The 14,798-nt window shown below is 40.4% G+C and overlaps 1 non-coding gene across 1 annotated transcript; it reads right to left on the bottom strand.

Annotated features, from left to right (window-relative positions):
* Positions 1-9,694: 9,694 nt before the first annotated feature.
* LOC142447643 (small nucleolar RNA SNORA41) lies at positions 9,695-9,832 on the bottom strand. Its single transcript, XR_012784308.1, has one exon. It is a non-coding gene; the product is annotated as a small nucleolar RNA SNORA41 (small nucleolar RNA).
* Positions 9,833-14,798: the final 4,966 nt, after the last annotated feature.

Raw genomic sequence — 14,798 nt, 5'->3', positions numbered from 1 at the left:
AAGTCAGATATTGGCCCATATGACCTATACCAATCTGTAAAGTCCTCTTTGGACTCATGAAATGAATGCAATGATGCTAAATATAGAAGACCACAGGCCAGTGGGTAGAAAATGTCATTGGCAACATCTCAGCACTGGCAGGGGTCTCTGCGTCAGGGTGGGTCCATGTGTCTTGTCAGCTGCTATGTTTCCCAGGGTGTGAGCAGAGAGTCTTCCCCCTCCAATGAGCAAGTACCAGATTTCCCAGAATTCTCAGGAGTAGAGCATGCTCACACAAAGGCCTCATTGGCTATGATCTGATTGACAAGCTAGACTCTATCCCTACACTCTTAATCCTCAAATTGGCAGGCAATTATATATCTACCACAAATGACTAGACTTGTGACTGAAGTCAAATTGCTTAACTTCTGTCTGCCTTAGTTACTACATATGAAAACAAAGATAACCGTACCTCCTTCAAAGTTGCTTTGAAAATACAATACAGGTAAATTACCTCACTAGTATACTAAGTGGCATATAATAAGCAATCAATAAATATCAGCTACCATATCATTTTATAGTCAAAGAGTTCTGAATATGGACAAGGTAACACAATATATAATAATAAAAAGAAATATTAGTAATTTGTTCTTGAATTCGAGTATTTCATACATCATGCATTCTCACAATTGTTACTGATGTCCCATCTCAAATAAGCTTGCGTCTGTGCTTATGATATGCTGATGGTCCCTCATCCCCCAAATAAGCACTTCTCACTACTCACTTTTCTGTCTTTAAGCCCTTTCTGGCACATATTGGTGCAATCTAGAAATATGGGCAAGTTAAACCCACAGAGATCTAACCATGAGGAACAGAAACCATGAGGTAGAACTTCCAGGGGAAATGGCACTGAGTTAGCCCCTCTTCTCCTCTTCCCTCTCTGGCTCGCTAAACAAGACCTTGACTCTTCCAAAACACCTCCACTACCCACCAGCGCAATTAGCAAGAAATGTACACTATCTTGTAAGACTTTGAATTACTCCCTGCAGGTGTGCTGTTACTCCTGAAACCTGATGAGAATGTGACTCCGAGGAGCTGGAGATCTGGAGCAGGCTGGAGAGCCAGGAGCAGACCAGAGGTCCATGAGAAGACCAAGAGCAAAGCTGTTGCCTTTCCTTGGCTGTGGATACTGAGCTAAGTCAGTTTCCAAGGACCTCCTCAGCCAATGGCAGCAAAGTGGTCAAACCACCACCTTCACATCACCTTCCAACCCCAAACATCACAAATACAGCCAGTGTGGCACAAACAGCCACACAACTTATGTGCAAATTATCTATAATTTCTCGCTACAGATCCTCAAAGCAACTAATACAATACAAATAAATAATTCTAAAAAAAAGAAAATATTAGGTAATGTCTGAGACTTCATCTTACATATTTTGGAAATGTTGACAGGAGGGAGCAGTCCCTGGAGAAGGACATCATTCTTGGTAAAGAGGAGGGGCCATGAAAAAGAGGAAGGCGCTTAACAAGACGGGTCAACACCTTGACTGCAACAATGGCCCAGGCATAGGAATGGTCCGAAGGATGGCACAGGACTGGGCACTACTTCATTCTGTCCTTTATGGATCACTATGGATCCTAAGCACCTAACAACAACAACGAGAACCTCTGATATCCTGTAGGATAATTCTAAGACATATCACACACAGTGTCTTGGAATTTCCCAGCAGAACTGAGATGCAATTTCCTCTCATGAAATCATACCATTGTAATAAGCATCCAGGGTAGTTCTTTAGTAAACACACACTTCTACAAAATCTAATCACCAATAGAGTATGAAAATGATGATGTTGTGATGTCTGAGGCTATGTGGTGAAAGATATTAGCCATTCCATTTTGTCTTCTGAGGAGAAGCTAGTCACCGTGTAAGGAAATGACTCAAGTCCTCCTATACAGAAGTACATACGATGAACAATTGACACCTTCTATAGACAGCATCAGAATACCAAGTATTTCGGTATCTTCCAAGCAGTCCTTTATGTAACTGACTATATGCCTGGTCAATATGTTGATGTAAATTCCTGAGGAGGTGAGCTAGAACCATCCAACGAAGCCTTTCCCAAACTCCTGACCAAGAGAAACTGGACAGGGTGATAAGGTCTTTTGATGATTTAAGTCACTGATCTTTGAGGCAGTTGGTTGTACAACAATAGATATGTAATGCATCCATACTCCAGTACACATTTTACTGGTCACACGTCTTTCTGGTTCTAATTTCCCCCATGCTCAAATGTAGGCTTCCTCAGGTTGTCTTCAAAATAAACTGTACAAACCCAAGTCATTGTTTCAGATTCTGCTCTTAGGAGAGAGGCAAAAAAACCCAAACAAACATGAAGATGCCTGAAGAGGATCTTTAAAGCCAACTGTAAGAATATGACCCGGGAAGTGTATCTCTCACTAGCCAAATCCACTGAATTTCTGATGACAAGTGAGATTGGTGATAACTCTGATTATATCACAATTGCTATCATATTAGTATTTATGAAGGTTCTGCAAAATGGACAAATGAAATTATAAAATGATGGAATTTCTGTGAACTTTTGGAAACTACTTCATATGTTTCATATATATAGTACTACATAGAAAAATGATGCATACAGACAGTCCCCAAGTTATGCATGGGATCCATTCCTGCCGGAGTATCTGGATTTTGTGGTTAAGTTACAACAGGCGCATAAAGTTCTTGGCTCTTATTTATCTTTATAAGGGCAGTGACTTTAACCTGCTAGCCACTCCTCTGGAGAAAGATGAAGCTATCTACATCTATAAAGATTTAAAATATCAGAAACCTTCTGTCTTACAGGTTTTCTCTGGGTCAGAATCACCTTAATGGCAGTAAATTGGTCTTTTGTTTTCAGTACAAGAAAAGACTTATAGCCTGTCAACGAATTAATAGCTGTAGATACAACAGTGTTGGTGATGAAGAATTTCTTGGAAGTAGGAGCTGATTCAGTCATTTCAAAGTGAGGGTAGCTTACATAACCTGAACGCTGGTCTTGAAAGATTAAAGAATCTCATTCAACAGTGGTGACCCCTCTAAGTGATGGCAGCCGAGCACACTACTCTCATTGTATATGACTTTCCACAGTCCAGCCAACAGTCTAATCACATCAGATTTTTTAAAAGTTCACTACACCTTTGTTGAGTCTCTCATTCTAAGATTACATCTTGTCATTTTTCCTGTCCTAGTTACTTGATGAAGCACCAAGTTGTTAAAAAAAATAGCAACATTCCATCAGTTCCTATTTTCTTGTATTGATCCTAACAAAACCAATAAGAAGCCCTGCTTTATAGGGCAAGTACAAGTTGTTTGTACGTCGTACTTTTGCAACAACTCCCAGTTAGTCTGTATGTATTTATTTATATATGATCTTAAACTCTCACTGGTAGTTGATTCCAATCAGGTACAAGTATAAAGATGTATGATGGCTTATGAAGTAGCTCTAGTACAAACAAAACAAACTCACTGCCATCAAGTTGATGCCGACTCATAGTGACCCGTCGGGCAGAGTAGAACTTCCTCACTGAACTTTCAACACTGTAGCGAGTCATGGGAACAGCAGTCCCATCTTTCTCTCATGGAGCGCATGGTGGTTTCCAATGGACGATCTTATGGATTGCCGCCCAGTGCCTAACCACTATGCCACCAGAGCTCTAGACCTTGGATGTTATGAGGGAAAGAGGAGTTGTATAAATTGTGGAATGAAAATGGCATTTGTTAATTATTCTAGAATCCTGAAAAAGAAGAATGCTAAGCACAAGTCATTGAGTATTATGATTAACTCTAGTTACTTGTGACCATCAGAAAATCTCAACCAAAAATTGAAAGAGAGCCTCACCCTTTTCAGCTGAAGAGCCAGGCGGAGGGTTTGATCATAAGGGTAGGAGACCGATGAAGGAGCCTTCATATACTGGCCGACTCATTATGATACAGGTAAAGCCCTATTCCAGACATGGGACCATCTGAAATGAGGTATATGTCTCACAAGGTGATACTTCACTTTGTCAGTATCTTCTCCTGTTTCCTTTCGTTCTCTCAAGACTAATCACTAGCACCAGGTCTCAGTATAACACGGAAAATTACATCCTACTTCGCAGCATATTGCTTATTTTGCTAAAGAACCCAAGGATTCGGTTCATATGTATCAACAGGGACGAGTGAAACATGTATGAACGTGGACCTTACAGGGGTCGGACCATCAGGTGTGGAACGAGAGGGCGGTTAATGAGTTTATTGGTATGGGAGCACTCTCCCATGACCAGGATTTAATATCCTGGCAAGGAACAGCTGGCACTGGCCGAACACTAAGATGGGATGACTCCAAGAGTTTGAACAGGCCAGTGACCTGCAATGAGGATTAGCTATCAGAAATACTTTATCTTGGAATTTAGGATTAGAAGGCTCAGATACATGGGAACTAGACTTGATTATTTACATCAGAAACCCTGATGATATTCCTGATGGTGTCCACTCCACTTAGTAAAGTGATAAGTATTCCATCATACGGAAGAAGGCTAATAGCTTAATTGTGTAGTACAGTCGCAACTGTCCTTGGAAAACCTGAATTAATATAAGAAGGCAGATCTGGGTTTATATTAGCATCAATTAAATGGCAGGAACATGGATGACTAGGTGGCGAGTGATATTTAACCTTTTGAGAAAAGATGAATGTGATTGCTTTAATAGGCAGTTTGGTTGGAGTGGAAACAAAAGGGAATTACTGCAGTAGGTGACAATGGTATTCCAAGGGATGAAATAGATAGAAAGCCGAGAACCCCTTGATTTACAAAGAAATATCAAGTCCTATTTTTCTGTCACCAAAGTATGTCGCTTAATACAAATCTATGTATTATCAATTCTGTTCCTCTCTTCTCTGTCACCAGCTGCACACACAGCACATCTGCACCCAACCAACCCCAGGTAGATCGGCACCCACAAGTAAACATGTACAGTCTACTAAATTGCACGTTAGCCCAATACCCCGATGTCAGCCAGAACCTTGAGGACCCCATAGCACCCTCATTTCTCACCTGCTGGTTCCCACGCCTTCCTCAGATAGAACCATTCACTACGAAGACTAAGAGAACACCTGGAAAAGTGCTAGGTTTACAGTAACAGTTTTATTACATATGCAGATCAGGACTAACATAAAGAAGGGATGCACAGGCTGGGGTCTGGAAGGAATCCCAGCAAGGTGCTTCTGTGTTCCCAAAAGAATGCATCACCTGCTTCAGGACAAGCATCTTTCACCATCCAGGAAGCATAAGAAATAGCTTCTGTGCATAGACACTCTTAATGGGGCCTCATTAAACAAAATTGGTTGAACTTGGTATCACCTGGCGCATCTTTCTGGCCTGATCAGCAATCACTCAAGATGTGCTACTTTAGCATACACTGTCCAGGTGTGGTCTGGAGGCATCATCAAAGGTTTTCCTTTTTGGGAAATCCCCAAGGTTTTAGAGGTTCTCTCTTAGGAACAGAAAGAACAAAGACAACCTATGTTGGGTAACAACGCAAACTTTGCAAGAGGTGGCGGAGTCAATTATTCTACTATTCTAAAACCCAGAAACGAAAGCTGGATATATTGAAAAAAGAAAATCATTCTAACTATTCCTCAACATCTTTTCCAAAAAGGATCCCATCTAATTCTTTAGTGTACATCTGCACTGGAGGAAGAAGTGACCATCTAACCTTAGGGATATCAGACACAGAGACTGCTCTAGCAAGTGCTCACCAAACAAAAACACATCTCTACTGAGTCAACTTCCATTCAGAGTGAAACCGTAGGACAGAGTAAAAACTCATCCACAGGGTTTCCATGGCTCTAAATCCACAGGGTTTCCATGGCTCTAAATCCTAATGGATTTAAATCCTAAATCCTAATGGCTCTAAATCCTAATGTCTTCTCTCAAGGGTTCAATCCGATGAGTTTTCATTCAGTAGAAGAGTGCCTAACCACTGCGCCACAAGGACTTCTGATAATGACTTTAAATATCTCACAGGGATCTCAAACAGCCCCATAGCACACAGAGTTAGGTGTCATTTTTTTTTTAGGTGTCATTTTATCCCCTTTTATCGTTGTAAAAAATCAGGATGAGTAATTGACAGGAAGGGCCAAGAAGAAGCCTCTGAACTTGTCTCATGGACCAAATGAGTCGGAAGTTATATGCGTCTCAGGGCTCCTGCAGACATTTGTGCTACTATAAAATAATTGAAGAGAACTTGACTTCTTCAATGTGATCCCGATTGACTCACTGGGATGACTTCTGAGAGAAATCAATGGATCGTGGCAGATAACATAGTTTACATTTTCAAGGCACATTTACTGTGCTATAGGATCGTGTTTGATTGATGTATTGGATCCCTTAAAAGTTTGAGAGATTTGAGTGGGCCATAAAGCAAGAACATGCAAACAAGCAAACAAACAAAAGCTCGGCATTAGAGATTCTGGAAGACATCATAGATGGTTTACAATGCTGCTCCCTACGATACTGGAGATAGACTGTGCCTTCAGCTGGGAACCCTCACCTTGTGAGAAGCTGGCCCTTAGGAGGCAAAAAGGAGCACTAAACCAGTTGTTTTCTATGCAAGGGGGACCAACTTCTGCAGCTACACCAAAGCCTTCCATTCAGTCCACACTCTGCATTTATGGCCATCTGATAAAACCAGAATGCATAGGGGAGAGAAACTAGCCCAAGCTCATGGATAAGTCAATTGGAAATATTGGCGTGAGTACAATTGGACTACAGTCAGTTTTTATGTTATTGTTTTATTGTAATATGAACAAATAAACAACCCTACCCCCACACCTTTCAAGTCTCTTCTGAGCAAACTTTCCTAGGACTTCTGAGGATGTAAATCTGTGTGGGAGCAGATAGCCTCATGTCCCTCCAAAGGAGCAGCGGTTAGGTTTGAACCAATACCTTTGCTGTTAATAATCTAATACTTACCTGACAGCACCACCAGGGCTCCCAAACACTTGCTACTTCAATCATTTTTTTTACAAGGGAAATGTGGTGCATAGATTATGTTTATCATACTACGCAAACATCACTTCTGTTTCTAGATTTTCCATAACCTGCAATAGGAACTTTGTATCTAAAACACCTAAAGGGGATGGCTTTTCACATAGGCATGTTTGCTCTGTTCTTCACACGGCACAGAAATGAGCAAACTATGTCTGTGGGCCCAGTGCAGCCAACCCTACCCTTGTGAATGAATTTGTATTGGCACACAGCCCCACTTGTTTCCCACACCCCTCTCATGTTCTCTAAAGTACAAAAAATCAAAGAATTCTCTGGAGCACTCCATGAGGTTTCCAGGCCTAGTGATAATTATGTACAGTAACACAGCAATAATGGTCTGATATAAAAAATTGTTAGTTGTGGTTCATAACCTCCCAACTGGAAATTTAGGCTACTTCGTCAGTAAAGGAAGTCAGACCAGTAGATGTACTCTCCACAGGGGAGAAGAATCTAAGATTGATACTTCTAAAGGAGTTGATGAATATACCGTATGGTCATGAGAGTAGTACATTAGAAGGGAGTGTGCCCTTTATTCTTGTCATATATTTAAAAATAAATGCTTTTCAGATTTTGTGTTAGGCCACCACACTAAGGTTCAGAAAATGACTTCTCAGCCTCTGGGTCACAAGGAGGTCCACAAGATGTAAGGGACGGCTGTGTCGGGCACCATGATGCACTACCACATGCCTTTGCCCCACTTTTGACTTTCTCTGCATCTATGGTAATCATGTTCTAGAGCAAAAACAATGCTGTACTTCAAATGTCTGGACCCCTTTGCATATGGCCAGCGTGCTTTTTAATGGCACCATGAGATCGTTCAGCTTGATGCACGTACAGACACACAGTGAGGGGAGGTGTCAAAGTCTCAGGGAGTAAGAGAATATGGGAAAGTGCCCCAACCATAAATTCTTTGCCAGGACATTCCCAAGCATGTTTATCTTGGTCGTCAGAGAGTCCCCAGAGCAATTGTGCCCCAGTTGTGCAGAGCATAACTTACACACGGTGTTCCCTGCTCTTAATTCCCTCGCTCATGTTTATCATTTGCCCAATAGCACACCCACTGATCACACGCCACCTCCTTGTCTCCTGGTCTGCTTTGGGGAAACCTTATTTAAGAACCTTAGCTTCAAACATTATTATAATTATACACATTTTATAAATATGAAACTTGCAGACAGATTCAATATTTAATCAGGCTCACACAGTACTTAGTGTAGGACGCAGCTATAATCAAACACTATGTAATTATAATGACACAAAACTTCTACACCTCACATAAAATCTTCCTGAGTCTTCTCTCATTCACGGGACATTTCTTACATTGAAACAAATATATATTTTATAGTAAATATTTTTAAAATAAATAGAAAACAACAGCAAGGTCTATAAGTAGATGTGAATGAATGTATATGTAGCACATGATACATTTAAAGCCAATGACATCTACACCATGATGCTATAAGGTGAATCTGAAAGGCTCCTTCTGGTGTTAGTTGCTTCTCCCTGCTTCTTGTCTGTTTTGTTTGAGCTGAACAGTTGAAAGCGGTCCACAAAAGCAGGCAACGTTTATTTAACTTCTCCATCCCCATCCTGGAGGATGCCATTTAAAATCATCTTATTTTATTCAAGGACTGGAAACACTGCATTTTATTATAAAGGCAGAGGCAGCAAAATTTCCCCATCAATATTTTCCTACAAAAACATTGGTTAGTTTTGAATGTTCAACAATATAATATGCACAGAGATCTAGTAAATATACCTAGCTATATACCTAAGAGAAATTTATATTTACACACCCAATTCTAAATATGTTTGTTAAAACAATGTACACTGAAAAATACAGTGTACAGGAGGAATCAAGAGTGTTACACTGTAAACAAGTTATTGAAGGCTCTGGCCGTCGTGAAGAGCACATTGAACATCAGCTCAGGAACGTGTTTCTCAGGATCGCTACGGTTGAGAGGCCTCACTTTGGTCCACTATGAGGGGATGGACTTCGCTGTGCCTTGTATACTGAGCACTGCTTTTTGCCTAGTGTTGTTCAATGAGGTTCCCCAAAAGTCAAGATTTTCAAAGAAAACTGGAAAAATAACCAAAGTGAAAAAAGTAAATAACCATAAAATAATTGACCACATACAAGCAAATTTAAGTGATTAATTAACTGATGATCAGAGAGTGATGCTTTAAGCACTTTATATCCTAGGAGTATATGGGCAGTTCTTTATTTCTTTGTAAATTTTCTTAAAGGAATTACTGATAGAGATCCTGGGAGGCACCCTGGGTTAAGGGTTGCGCTGAGATGTGCAAGGTCAGTTGTTAAAATTGACAAGTGGCTCTTAGAAGAAAGATGACTGAGGTATTAAACACCATTGGAGCAGCTCTGCCCAGTCCTATACAATTGCAAATGCATCATCACCTCAGTAGGTGAGGTTGGTTTGTATGTGACATCATTTCCCAGTAGTAAAATAAACTAAAAGCAGAGTCAATTCTGCCAATTTTTAGGGAAAGAAGAAAAAATGCCAAACACCTCTATCATCAAAATTTCAATGTTGGGTTGCATAGCCCATGGTAACTCCATAGGGCAAGGTAGAACTGTCCTTGTGGACTTTTGAGATGAATTTTTTTTCTGTGTCTGTTACACATATATGCCCAACTTTCCATTGTGCTGGGAAAGAGGGATGTTACATTGGGTAACACTTTCTTTCCCACAGAGGAATGCCACAACTGCTACCAGAAAAACAGCTGCAGACCAGTAGCTGTGGAAGAGACGGAATTTTTTAAGAGAATAGAATGTCTCATCTTACCCTCACAGAACAACTGGTTGTTTTGAACTTCTGACCTTGTGGCTAGAAGACAACCTAACCATGATGCCACCAGGATCATACATATGAGTTGAAATCAATTTCCAGGGCTGTGATTTTATGTTGCAAATGTGATTTTATATGGGATAACATGAAACACACATAGGAATCATATTTATATAATCACTTTTCATTGTGAAATTCATAAAACTAGTCAAGGACATGGCTCAAATAAAACCCAAATTGCCATTGAGTTGATTTTGACTCATACTGGCCATATAGGACACAGTAGCACTACTTCAATGGATTTCTGACGGTTGTAGAACTTTATAGAACACAGTCCTATCTTTCTCTAGAAGAGGAGCTGGCAGGCTCAAACCACTACCCTTCTGGTTATACATTCAATGTACAATCTGCTACACCATCAAGCTCATTAAACACATGATACAAAAGCACGATTTCATATTGACAATTCCACTTGAGTGCGTGGTTCAATGGGGACTCCATTGAAAATTAGTGCATTTAAACATAGATAATAATATATAATCTATTACTATAGTTCTTTGTGTCATTAATTTTTCTTTATGCTTATTCTCAAAATTATTAAATATTAAAACTAAAGTTTGGTACAATTTTATTGTTCTTAGATGTCACCAAGTTGGTTCCAACTCATGGGGACTTACCTACAACAGAATGACACACTATCCTTGCCTGTGCCATCCTCGCAATGCCTGCAGAATTTGAGCCATTATGCTCATGAGGAAGCTGTACATGAATGAAAAGGCATGAGTGGAAACAGAGCAAGAGAACACTGCACAGTTTAAAATCAGAAAGGGGTGCATCAGAATTGCATCTTTTCATGATACTTATTCCATCTGTATTCTCAGCAAATCACCAGAGAAGTTTGCTTCTAGGAAGAATAATATGGCCTCAAGATTGTAGAGACAGAAAACAAGATGGAGAGGAGACACAGTATTTTGAATTGAAATGGGGAAAATATAGGAGAAAAATAGGTAAGGTCAAATATTATTAGAAGGTATGCAGTGCATTCCTGCTATCGGTAAGTACTGCATCATATTTCAGTGGGTTGTTCTGGGCTTGGGTAGTAAATATAGATAAGATAATGTCCAGAATAAAAAGAAAATGAAAGATTCCTATATGTTTTATACCAATTTCTATGATATTCTCTCTCCTTTAAGAATTTATAATGGGACTTGGGACAATTCCACTACTTTCTATTTCTCTGAAATGGAGATGATGCACTAAAACAGTGTACAAAGAGAACAAAGATATTTTACTTTCCCTATAACATGGGAAACAATCTCATCATGGCATCCCCACTAGACAAGCTGCCCCTTCTTCACCATCTCTTCAGACTCCCCTACAGCCGCTCCTCACTGCCAGCCCTGAACTATACACAAATGCGCATCTGGAGCCAGACCAGAAGGATGATGAATCACGGACTAACTTGCCTCTTGCTTTCTTCTCCTTCTACTTCCTCTGTCCTGTGCTCTTATCCTTTCACTGAAAAGCAAAGACCAGGCAGAGACCCCTGGTGAACTGTGCATTTCATCAATCTTGTAACCCAGGCCAGGCTCCTCTTGCCCCATATGATTATTCAAACAGAGGAAATCTATGAATCAAATGTCACATGCGCCAGTTGGATCCCAGAAGGCTACTGATGGTCAAGCCCTTTGGTTTCCAGGACAGCAAGCACAAAGGAAGGCTGCACGGGGTCATGCTTCTTGTGGTCAATCCATCACCATTCTCCAACTAGTACAGCTTTCACAGACAGAGTTCAATAGGAGGGCCATTCACAGTAAACTCAGGAATTGCTCCAAAGGAGAAACCCATGCATTTCTTTGTTTGATACTACCAGAGGTGTGGAAGATATTTGCATTGTTGGAAGAAAAATGCCTCCCAAAGACAATGCATCGAATATCCTTCAGTGTGCGGTAGATAAAATGTTATGCCACAGTTGTTTTTGTGGTCTAGCCTCTGAGGGAGAACCAGCTGGAATTAATGTGATGTTTGGACAGACAGAGACTCACTCAAATTTTAAATATAAAACTATCAATGGAGCCCTCAACAACTGCTAGTGCAGAGGTTCTCAACCTTCCTAATGTCGTGACCCTTTAATACAGTTCCTCATGTTGTAGTGATCCCCCAAACCATAACATTATTTTTGTTGCTAATTCATCACTGTAATTTTGCTACAGTTATGAATTGGATGACGGCTGTGAAAGGGTCGTTCGACCTCCAAAGGGTCACGACCCACAGGTTGAGAACCGCTGTGCTAGTGGCAAGCCAAAATGATTTAGGCGCTGTGATAAACCTTTTTGGCACTTCCTCAAAAAGTTAAGTGGAATTATTGTATGAACCAACAACTTGATTCTTAAGAGATTTAAAAGCAGAGGTGCACACCTATTTCCATTATAGCTCTCCTCACCCAAACGGCTGCCATGGAGGAGCAAAATAGGTATTGGTGACGGTTGCACAGCATGATTGATGAAATTAGTCTCAAAGAAGTTTTCACATGAAAAGTGTTGAGTAGGCAAGTACTGTGCTATCTATGTATATTTTCCAGCAGTAAATTTATAAAAATAAAAAGAGAAGAGAACCAATATTGTCCACCTTGTCTCTCTCCTATTGCTTCTTTCAGCAACCCTGAAGCACCTCTTCTTCCATTCTCTCTCAGGAAACAAACAAATAGCATTTTCCCTTTTCAAAAGAAGATAAAATATCCTTCCACTATGAGAAACAGAGTTCCTAAGGGCACCAGGAGTGCACAAACCATAAAAGATGTGTATATGAATTGGATGCCTCTCTCTTCTGGACAGGTTTCTACCCTCCTCTAGTTCCACTCTGGGACTAATTAAATTGCTAATGAGCAAAGATTTACCTCTGTGCCAGGGAGACAGGTTTTTGACAATTCTTCTTATAAACCATATTGGATAAAGGTTTTGCAGTTCACCTCTCATGTTCTAGGAATCTGATTTCTGATCCCAAGGAGGAAAATATACAAGGGTACCCTCCCCCCAAATAGATTTTTTCCTCAAAGATTGTATTTAAAGTTTTTACAAAAAAATCTTATCACCCTCAAAGTACTCTCCATTACACTCAACACATTTGTCAAATCTGCAATTTAATTCTTGGAAACGTTTTTAAAACTCATCTGTTTAGATAGCTGACAAAACCTCCCTTGTTTTCTTCACCTTTTCCATTTTGTCCAGTTGCTATCCTTTCCGGTCCCTCTTCACTCATGGAAACAGAAAGAAGTTCCAAGGAGCAAGGTCAGGTGACTACGGTGCCTGAGGCAAGAGAGGAATACTGCATTTTTTCAAAAACTTACACACTAAGGTGGCTACTTGAGCAGGTGCATTATCGTAGTGGCAAAACCAGTCCCTGTCTGCCACAAATCAGGCCTCTTTTGTCACACACTGTGAGGCAATCTTTTCAGAACTTCTAATAGAAAAGTTGATTGATAGTCAGACCTGGTGGAACAAACCCCAAATGCACTGTCCCCCCTCACATAAAAAACAAAACAACATAACAACAATAAAAAATACTATTGGACATCATCTTGATCTTTGATTTCACTTGAGGGGCTTTCTTTGAACGAGGTAACCATGGCATCTTCAATGGGCTTGATCAATGTTCACTTTCCAAGTCATAAGAATAGCACCATGTCTTATTACCAGTAATGACCTTGGGGAGAAAGGTAAGACCAGCACCACATCTCATCACCAGTAATGACCTTGGGGAAAAAGTTTGGGTCATTTTGGAGCTGTTCTTTCAAAGTACAGCATGTTTCCACTATTTCACAGAGATCCTTCTCAATTTCACATCTTTGATTAAAATTCAGTGAACCTAGAAGCGCTAAGATAGTCCATACAACTTCCCCATCACTTCATTAGTCTTCAAGCACAAGTGCATAAACTTTGTCGACATATTTGTGTGTTAAGGAAGTTGACAGATGTCCAGATTGGGGTTTGTCATCAATCAACATTTCACCTTTTTTGAAATGGAAAACTACTAGTACACTTGAGTTTTTCCCATAGTGTTGTCCTTATAAGCTGTGTACAACATCACAACAGTTTCTGTGACATTTTTCCAGAGCAGGAAACAAAAACTTCACAGCAGCACCCTGTGCTCTTAAATTGGCCATCACAAAAAATGAGGTTGGAGCAAGACTGCTTTTACAAAAAAATTCACTGACTAGGAGAACCTTCCCAGGTGATGCCACTGGGTGCACTAACTCAGAGCAAATTGCTCAATGCTCACCTAGTGGGGGGAATAAGCCATGTCAAGCGGAGTTTTCTTCTCCTTTTTGTTTGGGGGGTGGGGGCCCTTGTATGCAGCACATTGACTAGACCAAACCTACTGACCTCAATGCTCCCTAGGGTGAACGGAAAAGGTCAGTCTTTGGAGTTGTCAGGCCAGGATTCCCACTAGGCAGTGGCCTTTGGCTTACCAATAACTTGTCTCTTCAAACTAGCTCTCCATGATTCTCAAAGAATCTCAGAGCTTGGAAGATTGCCTCACATGATTACTCATACCTCTATTTCCATTCAGTTTGTCCATGGAGATGCACAATCAATAATCAGAGGACAGAAGGAAAGAGGTTGGACATTCACTTTCACATCCCACATCACGAAATGTCTTATTTCCTGTCCTGCAGCTTTCTCTACACAACCCTTTCTTTCTATGGATTTTGATCACCATTCTTCCCATTCTGGTTTGCAGGCCCATGGATGCTAACAGTTTCCACAGTGAAATCTCCCAATAATGTAACTCTGTGTTAGCCCTCGATAAATGCAATTTACACCAAATTATTCTCAAGGTGTAACCAAGTTTGAGTGCAATGTTTGCTTCATGTTAGCATTCTAATGTAGTCTAGTTAATCTCTTCTGAAGTTACACTCACTTG

The sequence above is a fragment of the Tenrec ecaudatus genome, chromosome 4 (genome assembly GCF_050624435.1).
Source record: "Tenrec ecaudatus isolate mTenEca1 chromosome 4, mTenEca1.hap1, whole genome shotgun sequence".
NCBI classification, from domain to species: Eukaryota; Metazoa; Chordata; class Mammalia; order Afrosoricida; family Tenrecidae; genus Tenrec; species Tenrec ecaudatus.
This window is presented reverse-complemented; position numbering and strand designations above follow the sequence as displayed.